Genomic DNA, 15186 nt, shown 5'->3' on the forward strand with positions numbered 1-15186 from the left:
GACCCACTTATCCCTTAGACAACCAAAGCAGATGGCCCCCTTTTGGGTCCCTGGATCCCTCCATTCTGAGGGATCTCTACAATTACTGTGAGTATTTGAAAAAATGGGTAAAGATCACTTTCTTCTTGCTCTAATCCAATCCTGCTCTCTGCACCTCTTGCAACCCTCTACAAATTCTTCCAGCTTGCAAACCAACTCCCCCAACCATGATCCCCAACTTTCTCCTGCTCTGGACTCATCCACTACTTTTGACCCTGCTAATAAACCTCCATCCTATCGCCTGGCTTGAATAAGTCCTCACCCTCAGCCATCTGCCCCAGACTCTCCGCCGTCACTCCCACCTCAGTAACCTGCTTTCTCCCCTCCAATCACTAGATCAAAAACGTACACCACCGCCCTTCCTCAGACTGTTGCCCCCTTGCTGAGGTAGCAGTTACTGAAGGAATCCCTCCACCCACTCACTCCTCTCTTCTACTGTTAGCACCCACACCAGGTCCCACCAGGTCCTCTTACCAGCTAACCAAAAGCTCAAATGAGCTGAGGAGAGCCCTCAGACCCCTATTCAAGATCTGGTGAAAATGGCCTTTAAAGTTGCTTTGTCATCACTGAAAACAGGTTACTAAGAATTAAAGTTCCTTATAGGCTTTTGGGGATATTCACTCCTGTCTTGCCCTCTGTTCTACCTGTTCTACTGCTCAAGTTTCCTTGCTAGGAAAATCCCAAACCCTTTTCCCATTATTCTTTTACATCTCCTTCCTCATTCTCAGATCCACCCTAGATGCTCTCAGCCCCACCTTGCCGTCCTCCCCCTCCCTACCAGGCCCACAGAAAAGTCTTAACTGACCTTCTCCAGAATCTTCACCATGGCTGATTTTAGGACTGTCAGCAAAAGAATCTCTATAAAAGAGTTCATTGTAGATAAACTTCCACTTTTCATGTTGCCCTGTTTTACTTGACCACTGGCTGGAAAAATCAGCACTCCAGGTGCTGGACACCCCCTTACTAGTTTTTCACAAAATATGTAAACAAGGCCTTTGGCCTTGAGCTGGGCTGAACAGTAATGACTACATTTTGAGGATAAGGAAGTTACCAACTGGGCTCCATGGTAACATCTGGCAGGGGGAGGAAAGAAAAGGAAAAAAAAAAAGTTCTCCCCTTCCCAGGTGTCCTTGAAGGGTTAACTTGCCCAGAACAGAGAAAACAACAAAAAAACAAAAAAAACTGCTTTTTGTGAACTTCTGCAGACTGTGAACTTCTGAGCCCCTCCCTTTACATGCTGGGTGCAAAATTCTGAAACTACCTAAACTCGGGGTTCAGGGGATTAATTGATAACAGCAGAAGCTGTGCCCTCTGAATCTGGCTGCAGCCAAATATAACTGTTTCCCTATCTTCACTGCTATCTTAGGTGCCTTGCCTTGTCCGTCCCTACAACAGTATAATTCTATATACTTAAACATTGTTCATGTTTTCATGAAATGGTAAACAGATGTGATTAATTGTGTACTGCAAATAACAAAATATCTCTTATTAAAATGGAATAATTTACCTAAATTCAGAAATTTACAAGGATTGGTTCAAAGTGTGAATAAAGAAGGAGTTAACAGATGGGAAAGAGAAATTAGAAGGTTCTAGGTATGGATTTAATAGAAGGAAAAGGTGTTTCTGGATAAGAGAGTCTATTAAGTAAATAAGAGGGTTTAAGCAAGTGATAAAGAAGGTCTATGTACATTGGCTATATAGGTTTAAGTAAGTGATAAAGAAGGTCTGTGTATGTTGGTTATATATGTAAGTTTTCTGAGCAAGTAATCTTGAAGGAATTAAGGATTAAACAACTATGGTTAAACAACAACTGTTATTTTGCAATATTGTAATATGTTATTTCTTTAAGAGCTAAACTTGATTAATATAAAAACATCAATGTAATTGTTGTACTATTACTCTTCTTTGTATATTAAATGTGTTCATATTTTCCAGGTATATAAGTCTTTAAGATAGAAGCTTTAAAAAAAAAAAAAAGCATTATATCAAGCTGGTCTTCTCCAAAAGGTTGCATGGTAATTTTAGGCTTATAAAAATAACATATTGGAGATTTATTTATATCATTTAATGTTTGTAACTGTTCCTGTTATCAATAAGATTAATATAAAGTTTTATAAACTGGGTACAATTTAAATGTAATATCATATTGTGTTAGCTAGTATTCATGTGACCTCGAACAACAATATATGTAAACTTTATAAAATGATATTTAAAAACAAAGATCAGCTTCAATACTAGAACACTTTACCTAAGATTTATGAAGAGCCCTGGCTTACCTGAGATAAGGCTCTGCCTTCCATCTTACTACATGTCAGAATGACTCCAAAGTAGGCCAGACTTCAGCTAAAGCCCAGTACTCTTAATTTAAGGTGAAACTGACTTTGCTGGATGTTTACGATCAAGACTTAAACTTAAATTAAAATGGCCAAGAAAGCCAATATTTGGCTCTTGCCCTCTGAGTCAGTCTGAAATCCAGGGAACTTCTCTAAAGAGCTTTGCAACTCTGGGCCACATAACCTCCTGATCAGGGAGATTAATGAGACCACTGGAAAATGAATAGCCAATCAGTGCATTTGCTGTGAAGAGGAGGGTCATCGGAAAAGGGAGACATCCCTGATGCTTCCAAGGGAAGCCAAATGGTCAAGCAAGACCTGGACCCATCCTAGCGCAAATGGCACTAGCAGAACTAAGAAGCTGCTCTCAGGTTCCCCCATGAGCACCCCCTATGGGAACTCGGCTGACTCTTAACAATAGATAGAAACAAAGTCAATTTTGACCAGCTTGATCTTAAACACCTACCAAAACCAGTTAAGCCAAAACACAGTTATTCCTGGGAGCAATGAAGGACAAGAACAGCTAGAAAAGAGGAGACAGCAACAGCCAACAGTCTCCATGGGGAATGTTCAGTCAAGTGTGGCCTGGGCTCCTCCCCCTCACAGGACCCCTGTTAGTCCTCTTTATGTTTCTCCTAATAGGACCATGTCTATTAAATTGCCTTCAGAAGTTCCTGCAAGATCAGATACACAAATTCACCAACCAGTCAGTCAATCAACTACTTCTTTAAGACTACCAGCCCCTGATGCCCAAGACGGAGACCTAGGACTCACGACCAACTCCTCTAACTCCAGAGACTCTGCCCCCACATAAAACCCTCTCTAGCCTCTTTTCCAGATTTTACAACCCCTCTTTTACTTCCTAGGTATGAGAACTACTCTCCGGCAGGTCCACCTGCTTGTTCTGTCTGCTCTACAGCATCCCCACAAGGAAGCATCAAACCTAAGCTCCCCACACCTCAGATGAGGAGCCACCACCCAGGCAAAGACTGGTAGATCAACTCCACCCACGTGCCTAGGCACAGAGCTTCACTGCCTACTTACTTTGGTTGATACTTTTCAGGTTGGAGAGAAGCCTTCCCTACATCCAAGAAAACTGCTGACACTGTGGCCTCCATCCTCATTGAGGGGATCATTCCCAGGTTCAGACTTCCCGCCTCCATCCAGACAGACAACAGTCCGGCCTTCACTTCTCAGGTTGTTCAACTAGTCTCCAAAGGCCTCAACATCACTTGGAGGCTCCACATCCCCTACCAACACTGAGTGTTATTTCCTCGGGTAAGGTTGAGAGGCCTAACGGCATTCTCAGGATCATCTCACTAAACTTGCTATTAAACTTAGGCTCTTCTGGCCCAATCTCCTGCTGTTGGCCCTCACCTGAATTCAGGCAGCCCCTTGAGCTCCCTCAGGCCTTAGCCCCTTTGAGCAATTCTATGGGTGCCCTTTCTTAACCACCCAAAGCTTTTCAATCACTCCTCCTCCCCTTGTGTCCTACCTGCCCTATCTCACACTTCTACACAAACTCCTAAGGGAACACTCAGACCAGTGCCTTCCTGCGCCATTCATTGCCTCAATCCCAGCACAACCACAAACTGAATTGGACCCTCTTCAACTGGGTGACTCAGTCTTACTTCAGGAACTGCATTCTCAATCATTGGAACCTCTCTGGACGGGACCCCGTATGGTCATACTTACTACCCCAATGGTGACCAAGCTTTTAGACACTCTCCCTGGTATTATGTCTCCTGCCTTAAAAAGGCACCTGTTCCAAATGTCCAGTCCTGGACTTCCACCACGACCACCAAACTCAAAATTTCTCACCAACCCTCTTCTTCTTTTACTAATCATTATTCTCTCTCAAGTTTTTATCTCAAACCACAGATGCCGCTACTGCAACCAAGCCACCAGGATGACACCACCCACTCTCAGTTTATGGGTCAAGGCAATTGCCCTTCCACTGGCTGCAATTGGGCTGTCACCCTTAACATTACTGGATTCAACCAAGCCACCAAGCCACCTCTGATACTCCTAGAGTCCCTGCTACAGGACCAGTGGCTGATACCAAGAATCTCCTCCATCCAGGACTGTTTTGATGCCATCGACGAGTGTCTTTATGGACTTTACCACTACCGAAGTAGTTATCTATAGCCACTGAGTGTTATTTCTGGCTGCCCTGGTGTTCTCAGACCTGTCTCCCGAACATTCCTCCACTTCCCCTTCTAGGTCCAATGCTGCCCACCATTAAGCAGGAAGTAGCCAGAGGACTTTACACCGTCCCCCATGTCACTTAGAAAAACAAAAAGGGAGGAATGTTAGGTGCAGCACAGGCTGAGTAAGCTGTCTGCAGGGCAGGCCAAACACAGTTAGCTGCAGGGTGACCTGGTCACTCAAACCCTCTGTCTGGCTCTTTATCATCTGATTGCTTCAAGCCCAAACACCCAAGCCCCCGCTCAAGGCTGAACACTCAACCCCCTGCTCAAGGCTGAACACGTAACCCCCCTTGTGCCAACAAGGCAGCTTGCAGACCCGGAGACCTCATTAGATTTGGGCTATAAAAACTCCCTCCTGCCGGGCCCCTCTCTCTCTTGCTCTCTCTATCTCTCTTGCTCTCTCTTGCTTTCTCTGTCTCTCTCTTGCGCGTGCTCCCCCCCCCCTTTCTCTTTCTCTCTCTTCTCCTCTGTTGCACTGCTGCAATAAAGATCTCTTGGTTGCTCTGAGTGTTGTGGTCACTTTCCTTTCAGGAGCCGTGGCGCTCCCCGGGACCGCAGGAGGCGTGGAGAGGCCTGGGCTTGCAGCCTCCCAGAGCTGGGAGGCTGGTCTAGCTAGTCCTGCAGGAAGGGAGCACGAGGATGTGGTCAGGACCATGGACAGGTCTCCTCCCATAAGTACGGCTCAGATTCCACCCAGTGACTCTGGGATTTGGAGGGCCAAAGTCTAATCACCCAGTAACTGAAACATCAACGGAACAACTGAGCATTAAGATGAATTATGCCGTAGACCAAGTCAGAGACCCGCAGCAAGGTCACGCCATGGAGAAGCACACGGAGGAGCTCGCTAAACAGACTGCTCTGAAAAGAGAGAAAGCTGAGAACAGTGAGATTTATTGAAGTTTAAAAATATGATTATCCAAACAAATCATTCATTACAAGGGACAGATATAGCACCAGAGATCTTGGATTGGATAAAGGAAATCGAAATACATGTTAGAAACTCGGGGATGTGATCATGAGTTGGGCAAGAAGTCGTTGAGTAAGACATCCCATGACTGAGCAAAGCCACCATCTCTGGAGTCCAAGACCTGGAACACTTTTTTTTTTTTCAAATGACACTTTTGAGGATCAGTTTTTATTAATGGAGAACCACAAAGCTGGTAGCCCCGGCGGTATTCACTGAATAGTGGAGGGGAGAGAAAGCCATCGCCCCCTTTCCAGATCAGAGTACCCGAACTGTGGAGAGGAGAGAGGACTCGTCCTTCTGCACCCTTCTCTGTGACTAGTTATTGTGGCTGACAGACTGACATTTCTTTGGCAAGGTTCTGAATACCATTTTACTGAAGTGAAGCCCTTTGGAGTTCAATACTAAGTGTTGCTAAGTGAAATAAGCACAGAAAGAAACATACTCATGATCTCATTGATATACATAACTTAAAAACCACATTGAACACATGGAAACAGAATAGATAGATGGTTACCAGGGTGGGAAGAGGAAAAGGGGAGGAGTAGGTCAGAGAGGACCAAAGTACAGTTAGGTACAGTCTTGTGGTGGCTACAGTTAATGATATTGTCGTACACTGGAATCTGCTAAGAGATCGGAGTCTGGGTGCTCCCCCCACACTCACACACCTGCACAAAGATGACTGTGTGGGTTGTTGGATACGATGATTGACATGAACGCAGCCCTCACTTTACTATGCGTCCCAAGTTCCTGTGGAGTTGAATCTTGATAAATGCCTTGTAAATTGACCATATGGTCCGTAAAAAAATGCAACACACCTAGCCTCCAAACGCTGTAGCTTAGCAGCACAGCATGATGGACAGCATTTGTCGTTCACCCTGGTGGTCATGTGGCTGACCAGAATCAGGAGGGGTATACCACAAACCACTAGCCCAGGAAGAGATCAAAATTCAAAATTGAGGGGCGGTTTTGATTGAGTGCAAGTTGCTTTTGCATTATCTGAATTGAAAAATCATGTCAAGCCATTTTAAGCTGGAGAGCATTTGTACATCAAAATACCATGTGTGTATCTTAATCATTTACAATAATAAATTTACTAGAAAAAATAAAGACCGGGTGCAGGGTTTATTGAAGATAATGAAGGAGAGCCTGAAATGATGATCCTCTATGGTGCTTAATGAATGCTGGCTCTCAGAGGGGACAAGGTACACGGGGCAAAAGTGATGCATAGATACATACCCGCCGAAGGATGTGTGTCTGAAATTTATTTCCATAAGCAACAGTGGGAAGTTTCGCAAGTGACTGACTCTGTATTCCATTTCAGGAGAAGACTGGAGAGTAGGACGCCAAGTTGAGATGCACCAAGGAACTAAGGAGAGGCCACTGAATTGGAATGGTGGACTCCATCCCCAAGAGAAAGCCCACTAAGCAGGGAGCTCTGTGCAGACCTCACGGAGCACAGCAGGAGGGGCACCCCACGCACCCAGGCTGCATGGCTTGCCTGTGCTGCAGACGCCTGCCCTAGCCCAGAAAGCAGCACAGGGTTCAAGCAAGCACAGGAGAGAGCCGTGGAATCAAGAGACCCACACACAGGACGCTTGGGGTGGTGGCCACCCTAGGGCGGCATGCTCTCTCAGGCAAACTTAGTCCATAAGTAGAAAGCATACTCTCCAAGATGGCTGTCAAAGGAAAATCCCCAAATAAGACAACAGTTGTTTGCCACCATTTTCAAGCATCAGGTGGTGTGTGCTTGGGACTGGCCTCTCGGGAGGTCACCACAGTGGGCAGTGACACCACAGTGGCTGCTGTGTCATAGGAGTCATTTAGGTCCTTTGTGACCCTATGCATGCAGTCTGCCATGAACCAAACATCGTCCTGCAGCACTCAGTGGCCAGAAACTAGGCCAAGTCACCGCAGTGATGGGGGCTGGGCTCAGCTTGGTGGTGCAACACTTGCCTCCCACATGTAGGCCCAGGGTTTGCCCCCAGATAAGTAAAATAAAATGCAGCCTCAGTCGAACCTGGGCTGGAGTCAAAGACATTTGGGGATCTCTGAGAAAGGAGATTTTAAGTGTGCTCTCCACACAAGTACAAGTGTGTGGGGGTAGTGCATGTGCAAAACAGCTTGATGTGGCAGTTCCACGACCTGCATATACATCACGCTCTGCACCACAAACACAATTTTATTCATCAATAAATACCGAAACACGAAAAATACCAAAATGCCTTATTCTACTTTATTACTTGGCTTCTATCACCATCTAGTGGCAACATGTAGCCACTGCCACGGAAATTCCTGGAAAGGCCCCTCTGGCAAGAGGGTAACAGGAAGGCAGTGGGATCCTGTCAGGAATGCCGTCACTGCCCCGTCTTGAAGGCAGTCATTGAGGCTTAGAAATGCACATGTTGCTCAGTGCAGTGGCACACGCCTAAATCCCAGGGACTCGGGAGGCTGAGGCAAGAGGACTACAAGTTCCAGGCCAGCCTCAGCAACTTACTAAGATCCTATTACAAAATACAAAATAAAAAGGGTGTAACTCAGTGGTGGCTCACCCCTGGGATCAATCCCCAGTACAGAAAGAAAAAACGGGGACCAGAACATGTTCCCGGGACTTTGTAAACACTTCCCTGAGCAGATGCACAGGGAGGCAGAGAGGGGAATTTCTGATCTAGCACAGAGGGTTCTCAAGGTAAGTTCTTTTATTGATTTTTTTTATTTGTTGATGACTTTCATTTTATTCATTTATTTACATGTGGTGCTGAGAATTAAACCCAGGGCCTCACACATGTGAGCAAGCACTCCACCCTGAGCCACAACCCCAGCCCTCAGGTAAGTTCTTACCTCTTGTGCACTGTAACTCAGAGGGGAGGCCAGCATGGGTCCAAGAGTTGGCTGAGCAGTTCTACCAGCTTCTTTGGGGCCCGTGGATGGTTCCGTCCTGCAGAGCAAGTGTAAGCCACTCCCCAACTCAAGTGAACCAGGACCCTCCAAAAGGTGTATCTCAGAAGACAGTATTTGAATTTCTCTTCAAAGACATAGATTTCCATGGGTGGTTTGGTGACCCTAAGGTCAGCATTCCTTCATGGCTCCCAACAGCAGTGGCCTTCAGGGGGGGGAGGGCCTCCCAGTTCTCACATTGGACAGAGGGATCTGGTGCCTATTTCAACACATCACGTCTTACAATATAAATGTTCACAATTTTTATTAATCAACCAAAACTGAATTCTTAGAAAAAGGGATGGGGGAGTAGGCAGAGCATGAGATGGCGTGTCTTGACGTGATTGGCTGGTGGAAGGAAAACTTGTGGCCAAGGTTAGGTTGTGGGTTAATAAAGCCAAACAGTGATGTGCAGGGGTTCAGTGGGGTCCTTATCTTCCAGGAAATCAGACAGGGTAGAAAATGATGTGCAGAGAGAAACACAAATGCAAAGTAGCCCCCCGCGGAGAGGCAGCCTACCCAGAGCTGGGATCCTGGGGGTCAGCCAGGACTCTCCACACAGGTTCCTGGGCACCAAAGGAGTGAAGTGTGCAGAGCTGGAGGGGAGCAGATGTCCTCAGGGAAGGGCCAGAGGAGCAAACAGGCGAGGGCCGGTGGTCTCCAGCAGGCTGTGTCGAGAGCAGGACAGCCCAGTGCCGGGGGAGCCCCAGGGCAGTCAGGGCTTGGATTCCGTGGCTCCCACCATCAGGAAGCGGTACTCGACATTTTCCAACTCTCACTCCAGAGTTCTAGACGGGCCGGTGCCCACTCAGGCTGCCCACGGGGGTCTGGACTGCCCTGACTCACAGCGAGGGGCTGGGTAAGGAGGAACAGGGAGCCCCCTTCTCTCAGGGACCCCTGGAACTGTAAGCCGAGGCTCCTCTGGACTGGGGCAAGGGACCGAAGCTAACCCCTTACACTAGAGACCCAAGGGCGGGTCTGGGGCTGGAGCCGTGGCCACAGACTCGCTGTAATTTGGTCTGTGCGGCCGGCCATTGGGAAAGGATAAACAATCTTCCTAAGCGTAAAATGTGGGGAATTTCTCTTCAAAGACCCAGATTTCCATGGGTGGTTTGGTGACCCTAAGGTCAGCATTTCTACATGGCTCCCAACAGCAGTGGCCTTCAGAGGGGGGGAGGGTCTCCCAGTTCACCGTCCCACCCCGCTGCCCGGTCCACTTACCCTCTGAAGTCTGCCGACTCTACTTATCCATGGGGCAGGCGGACCCTGGAGGCAGGAGACACAGTGGTCCCTCCACTTGCCCACCCACCGGGAACGGGTGGGTGCCCAAGCCGCAGAGGCCCAAGTCGCTCTGCAGAGGCCCTAGCATTTCGTGTCACCTGCAGACCTCCTCCTGCACCTCCAGATTGTAATACCTACGTGCGTGGGTAGCCACTGCACAGTACTGTTAGGGACAGTGTCAGGGAACAATCTGTCCGTGTTCAGTGCAAGGCAATTGTTCCCCAAGGTCGGTGGAATCTCGGGTGAAACCTGTGGATATGGAGGCCCCTGGGCGGGGGAAGTGCAAGGCCTGGGCCGCCGCCCCACCGCGGACTCAGAGGCTCCCCTCCACGTTGCTGCGTGGTTAAACTTGCGATGCGGACCTTATATTTTTAAATAAAAAGTTAGAGGGACGCCATAGCTACCGTTTAGGATCGCTGGGGTCAAATCCTCCCCAAAGGATGGGGGGGGGGGGAAGCCGAGTTATAAGGCGCACCCCCTTATTTGGTGTCCTGGGGTCGGTGCTTGTGGCGGGAGCCCCTGGGTGGCGGCGGGGAGGGAGTCACCCCCGAGGGCCAGGGTCTGCGCTCGGGGCCTCGCCGTCGCCGCGAACGCCGCGGCTGTTGTGCTGCGGACGTTTCTCTATTCAGTTTTTCCCCCAAAAAAGGGGAACAGAGGAACTTAGCGAAGGAGGCGGGGGGCCAACTCCGCGGGCCGCGCCCGCCGCCTGCGCCTGGGTGCGGAGCGGCCCTGGCGACCCGGCGGGGACGGTGCAGGGCGCTGGGCGGGAGGCCCTGGCGGGGCCCCGGCGTGGCCATGGCTAGCAGGAGCCTCCTGGGGCTGGCAGACGGAGAGGGCCGGCGTTTCCCACAGCCCTGGTGCGGGGTGCCGCTCAGGCTGGCTCGGTTCCCGCGTCCCCGCAGTTGCGCATCGCACGTGGCGCGATCCCTGCGGCCAGTCAGGCCAAGGAAGTCGCCACCAGAGTTAAACGGCGGGTCCCCGGGCCCGACGGGAGGAATTTCAGTTGCAGCTTCTGTCCCAAGGCCCGCGGGAGCGGCCGGAGGTGAGGCCCCGCTGCGCTGGACTCGCACCCGGAGGCCCCGGGACGCGGCGGGGAACGTCAGAACGTCCCGGGCAGCGGGCAGCGGGCAGCGGGCAGCGGGCAGCGGGCAGCGCGGGACGCGGGCCGGGCCGGATCCCGTGGGTCGGGGAGTCTGGCTGGGAAGGGCGGACCCGGTGAGGACCTCCGGCGGGAAGGCCGCCGCGCCCTGGGCGACCCGGGCCTGGCAGGGACCCAGAGACGGCCGCGCAGCTGTCCTGCTGGAGGAGCCAGCGCCCAGGGCTGGTGAGGCGGGCACGTGAGGGGACAGGAGAGGGCAGGGGACGGGGACGGGGCTGCGGACAGTCTTCAAACCTGGGGGGGCCTGAAGCCAGGCACAGGACAATGCCTGGGGTCCCACTGCCCCGAGGCCTGTGGAGGCCGGCCCTGGAGGCAGGGCGCCGGCCGGTCCAGGGCGCAGATTCCCCGGGCGCGGAGCCAGTGTCCCGGGACTGCGGGGTGGACGGTGACTCAGGAGCTGCAGGGGTCCTTGGGCGGCCTAAAGGCTCAAGGCAGCCCGCAGCCCGCAGCCCGCGGGGTGGAGCAGGAGCTGGCCGGCTCCCGTGCGCCGGGCTGTGTGGCCATCAGAGCGCGCTGTCCCTGTGAGTGTGTAAATGGACGCACACACCTACGTTTGTTGATTTTTTAGTGTTCACAGTTTATTGTGCACTGGAGACTCCTTTAGGAGTCGGGGCGCTCAGAGCAGGGCTCCCCCTCTGGCACTGGTGATGAGGTGGGTTAGCGCTGATGGCCACCAAGGCCTGGGGACAGCGACTGCAGCCCTGCCTGCCGGCCTGAGGGGTTCTGTTCTCAGGCCCTCGGGCTTGGTCAGCATTTTATTTTATTGACTTGTGATTGTTTCTATGGAGCCGGGTGGGAACCCAGGGCCTGCCTTGGGCATGCTAGGCCAGCCTGACCGCTGAGCTGGCGCTACTCAGTGCGGCTCCCAGGAGGGTTCTTTTGTTGTTGTGTAGAGTGTATTTTGACATATCATACATCCGTGGAGTGTAACTTCCCATTTCTGTGGTTGTACATGACGCGGAGTTTCACTGGTCGTATGTTCACATGGGAACTTAGGAAAGTGAGGTCCCATTCATTCTACTGTCTTCCCATCCCCGACCCCTCCCCCACTTCCCCAGTCCCATCTGGTCAATCTCCCCTTCTCCCTCCCCCTCCTATTGTGCGCCAGCTTCCACATATCAGAGAACATTTGGACTTTGGGGAATTGGCTTATTTCAGTTAGCATGATAGCCTCCAGTTCCAACCATTTACTGGCAAACGCCATAATTTCATTTTTTATGGCTGAGTGATATACCATTGTGTATATATACCACATTTTCTTTATCCATTCATCTGTTGAAGGGCACCTAGGTTGGTTCCATAGCTAGCTATTGTGAATTGAGCTACTATAAACGTTTATGTGGCTGTATCACTGTTGTGTGCTGATTTTACATCCTTTGGGTATAAATCGAGGAGGGATAACTGGGCAAATTGGTGGTTCCATTCCAAGTTTTCTGAGGAATCTCTCACTTCTTTCCAGAGCAGTTACACCAGTTTGCATCCCACCGGCAGTGTGTGAGTGTGCCTTTCCCCACGTCCTCACCCACATTTATTGTTACTTGTATTCTTCATGGAGGGTTCTTAACAGGAGAGTGTCTGGCTCTGTGGCCGGTCCCTGGTGCCAAGGGCAGCTCGGCCAGGAGGGAGGTCCGACAGTTTCAGGAAAGAGCTCTTGGTGGCTTGGCCTCTGGCAGTGGCATAGGGCGTGGTGAGAGCTGTTGACATTTTAGGGGTATTTTGACCTGACCTGCTGGTGGCCGCTGGGCAGGGTGAGATGGCAGTAGGGACAGCTCCAGGGTTCTGGGGCCTGGCAGAGTGAGGTGGCCTCGTGGGACATGGCGTGGGAGCGGCTGGCGGTGGGGTGGGTGGGTCTCAGTGGCCCCAACTCGGGTTTCCCTTGAGAGTTCTGCAGGACACCCAGGTGCAGTGACGGATGAGGGTGGCTAATCGGGGACCAGGGGCTGTCTGTGCACCTTTCCTCCCAACTTACTGAGGCAAAGGCTCACTGGCTACGTATCTGGAGCCCTCATCTAACGGGCACTCTGTCCTCTGGCATCAGGCGGGGCTGAGGGAGGCGCCTGGGTCCCGGGGCGCCCAGGCGACCTCGGAGGCCAGAGTGAGGGACGGTGGGGGCCGGCTCACCTCGGGCAACCTCAAGCCTGTCTCCTCTGGCAGGGGAGAGAGGGGACTTTGTAGGGAGGACTTGTCACATTTGTGTGCAGAGAGCAAACAGCGAGTGTAGCAGATGCGGAGCTCATTACGCCCAGTCCCTCTGGTGAACCGCACGCGGGCTCCTAGGGCAGGGCTTAGCAGGCGATCCGCATGCAGATTGATCTCCGTGATCCAATTACAAGGATCACACCATCATGTGGATTACGAGTGACTAACTAATCATAGGCTCCAAGGTAGTACCTATGACTTATGGGCATCTTTATGTGTGTTTTCATGTGTATTTTGATAGTTAACACAAATCTGTGAGTACGTGTGTAATCCATGTGATTGAATCACACACTAATGTAATTTAGAAGCATTAAATCGATCATGACATCAAGACCACATACACACTCGCGCCATTTTATTCAATTTTTTATTTATTTACTTATTTTTTTGAAGAGAGAGGGTGGATCAGGGGACGGGAAGCGCCTGGCCCTGGCTGGCGAGGCCGGGCGGTTCCGCGCTCCGAGCTGGACCCCGTGGTCAACACGTGTGAAGGAATGAGGCCTGCAGATTATAAACCTGCATCTTGTCAGCTCCCAGATTCTGGATGACAAGTGGCGGGGGCAGAATGGGATGATCTACAGAGCAGATGCTGTTTAGACAGTGAGACGCTGAGCAGACGCAGAGCCCGCCACGCTGCTGGGCGCCTGGGGACCCTGCTCCGGCCTTGATCACGCAGGAGGCACCTAACTCCTGGATTCCAGCCGGCCTTGAGCTCAGTGGAAAACCGCGGGCTGGGGGGCCTGGCTGCTCTTCTGCCTCCCACACGTTTCCCACGCCCCAGCTCCCTCCCCATCCCGGCCCCCTCCCCTGGTGCGCCCCGGGTGAGGTGAGGTGTGGTGGCGGCTGTGCATTCCAGGCCCTCCATACCTGTCCTTCCAGGTGAGGACTAGCAGGACCCCCTCGGGCCCCCCACGGGGCCTCTGCATCCCATCCATCTGCAAGTCCCTGGGCTCGGCTCATGGTCTCCAGGTGTCTAGTTCTCACAAATATGGTGAAGAGTTTCTCCCTGGACCCTCCAGACCACCCTGCTGTGGGCCGTGAGGTCAGCCGGTTCCCCAGGGAGACCAGTCCTGAGGAGGACTGTGGACGCAGGAGGAGGGAGGCAGGGATTTAGAGAGCTGGCTCCTGGGGCTGTGGGCTGCCAGGTCCCAGCCTCTAACAGTGCCTCCAGCTTGGAGGTTCAGCAGGATCTCTGTTTTAGAGTCTTGAGTCAGACTCTTCCTTCCTTGGAAACCACCAATTTTATTCCTAAGTCTTTCCTCTGATTGGGTGAGGCCCACCAGGCCACGGAGGGTCGTCTTTTCCTCGATTGTAAACATTAATCACATCTAGAAAACAGCTTCTTCCTGATACCTAGAGGGGTGTCTGGCAAAGCCACTCGACCCCACAGCCCAGCGGTGGACACAGGAAGTTAACCATGTAGCCTGAGTCACAACAAGATGGCCTCTGGCCTTCCAAAGACCTGAACTGGCCGTGGGGCAGGGGAGGCAGGCTCTCCCGGGCCAGATCCGGTGGCCTGGCTCAGGAGGACCCCAGCGCCTGCTCCGAGGCCTTCACAGATGGGCGGAGGTCCCTCACAGAGGCAGTGTCCCGAGGCAGTTCTGGAAGACCTGGAGGCACGGCTTTCTGAACCTCTGTTTTGTTTGTTTTTAGTTTTAAAGTTAATTTATTTTTATTTTCACTTGAGATCATTTCATGGATGTAATGTGCCTATCTGGAGGGCAGAGGGGGGGATGCCATACCTACACAGGAAGTAGGCTGGTGACCAGGGCGCCACCGCCCGCCTCCTCAGACGGCCCCTCCCTCCCTCCCTCCGCCAGGCTGCCGCTGCAGCCTCCTCTGCCCCCAGCCTCAGGGACCGGCCACTGCCCCTCCCTCTATGAAGTCACTTGCTGGTTTCCACACCTGAGTGAGGACAGGCGGTTTTCATTTCTCTGCGCCTGGCTTATTTAATTTACAACGTGTCCTCCTTTCTGGGGACATCTGTGTGGGTTGCAGTGCCGGTGGGCCCAGGAAGCCCCTGTTGGCAGGGTCTACGGTGCCCAGGGACCAAGTGTCCTCTGC

This window comes from Marmota monax, unplaced genomic scaffold, assembly GCF_021218885.2.
Source record: "Marmota monax isolate L192 unplaced genomic scaffold, Marmota_monax_Labrador192_F-V1.1 WCK01_AAM20220418_F8-fsc00215, whole genome shotgun sequence".
Lineage (NCBI taxonomy): Eukaryota > Metazoa > Chordata > Mammalia > Rodentia > Sciuridae > Marmota > Marmota monax.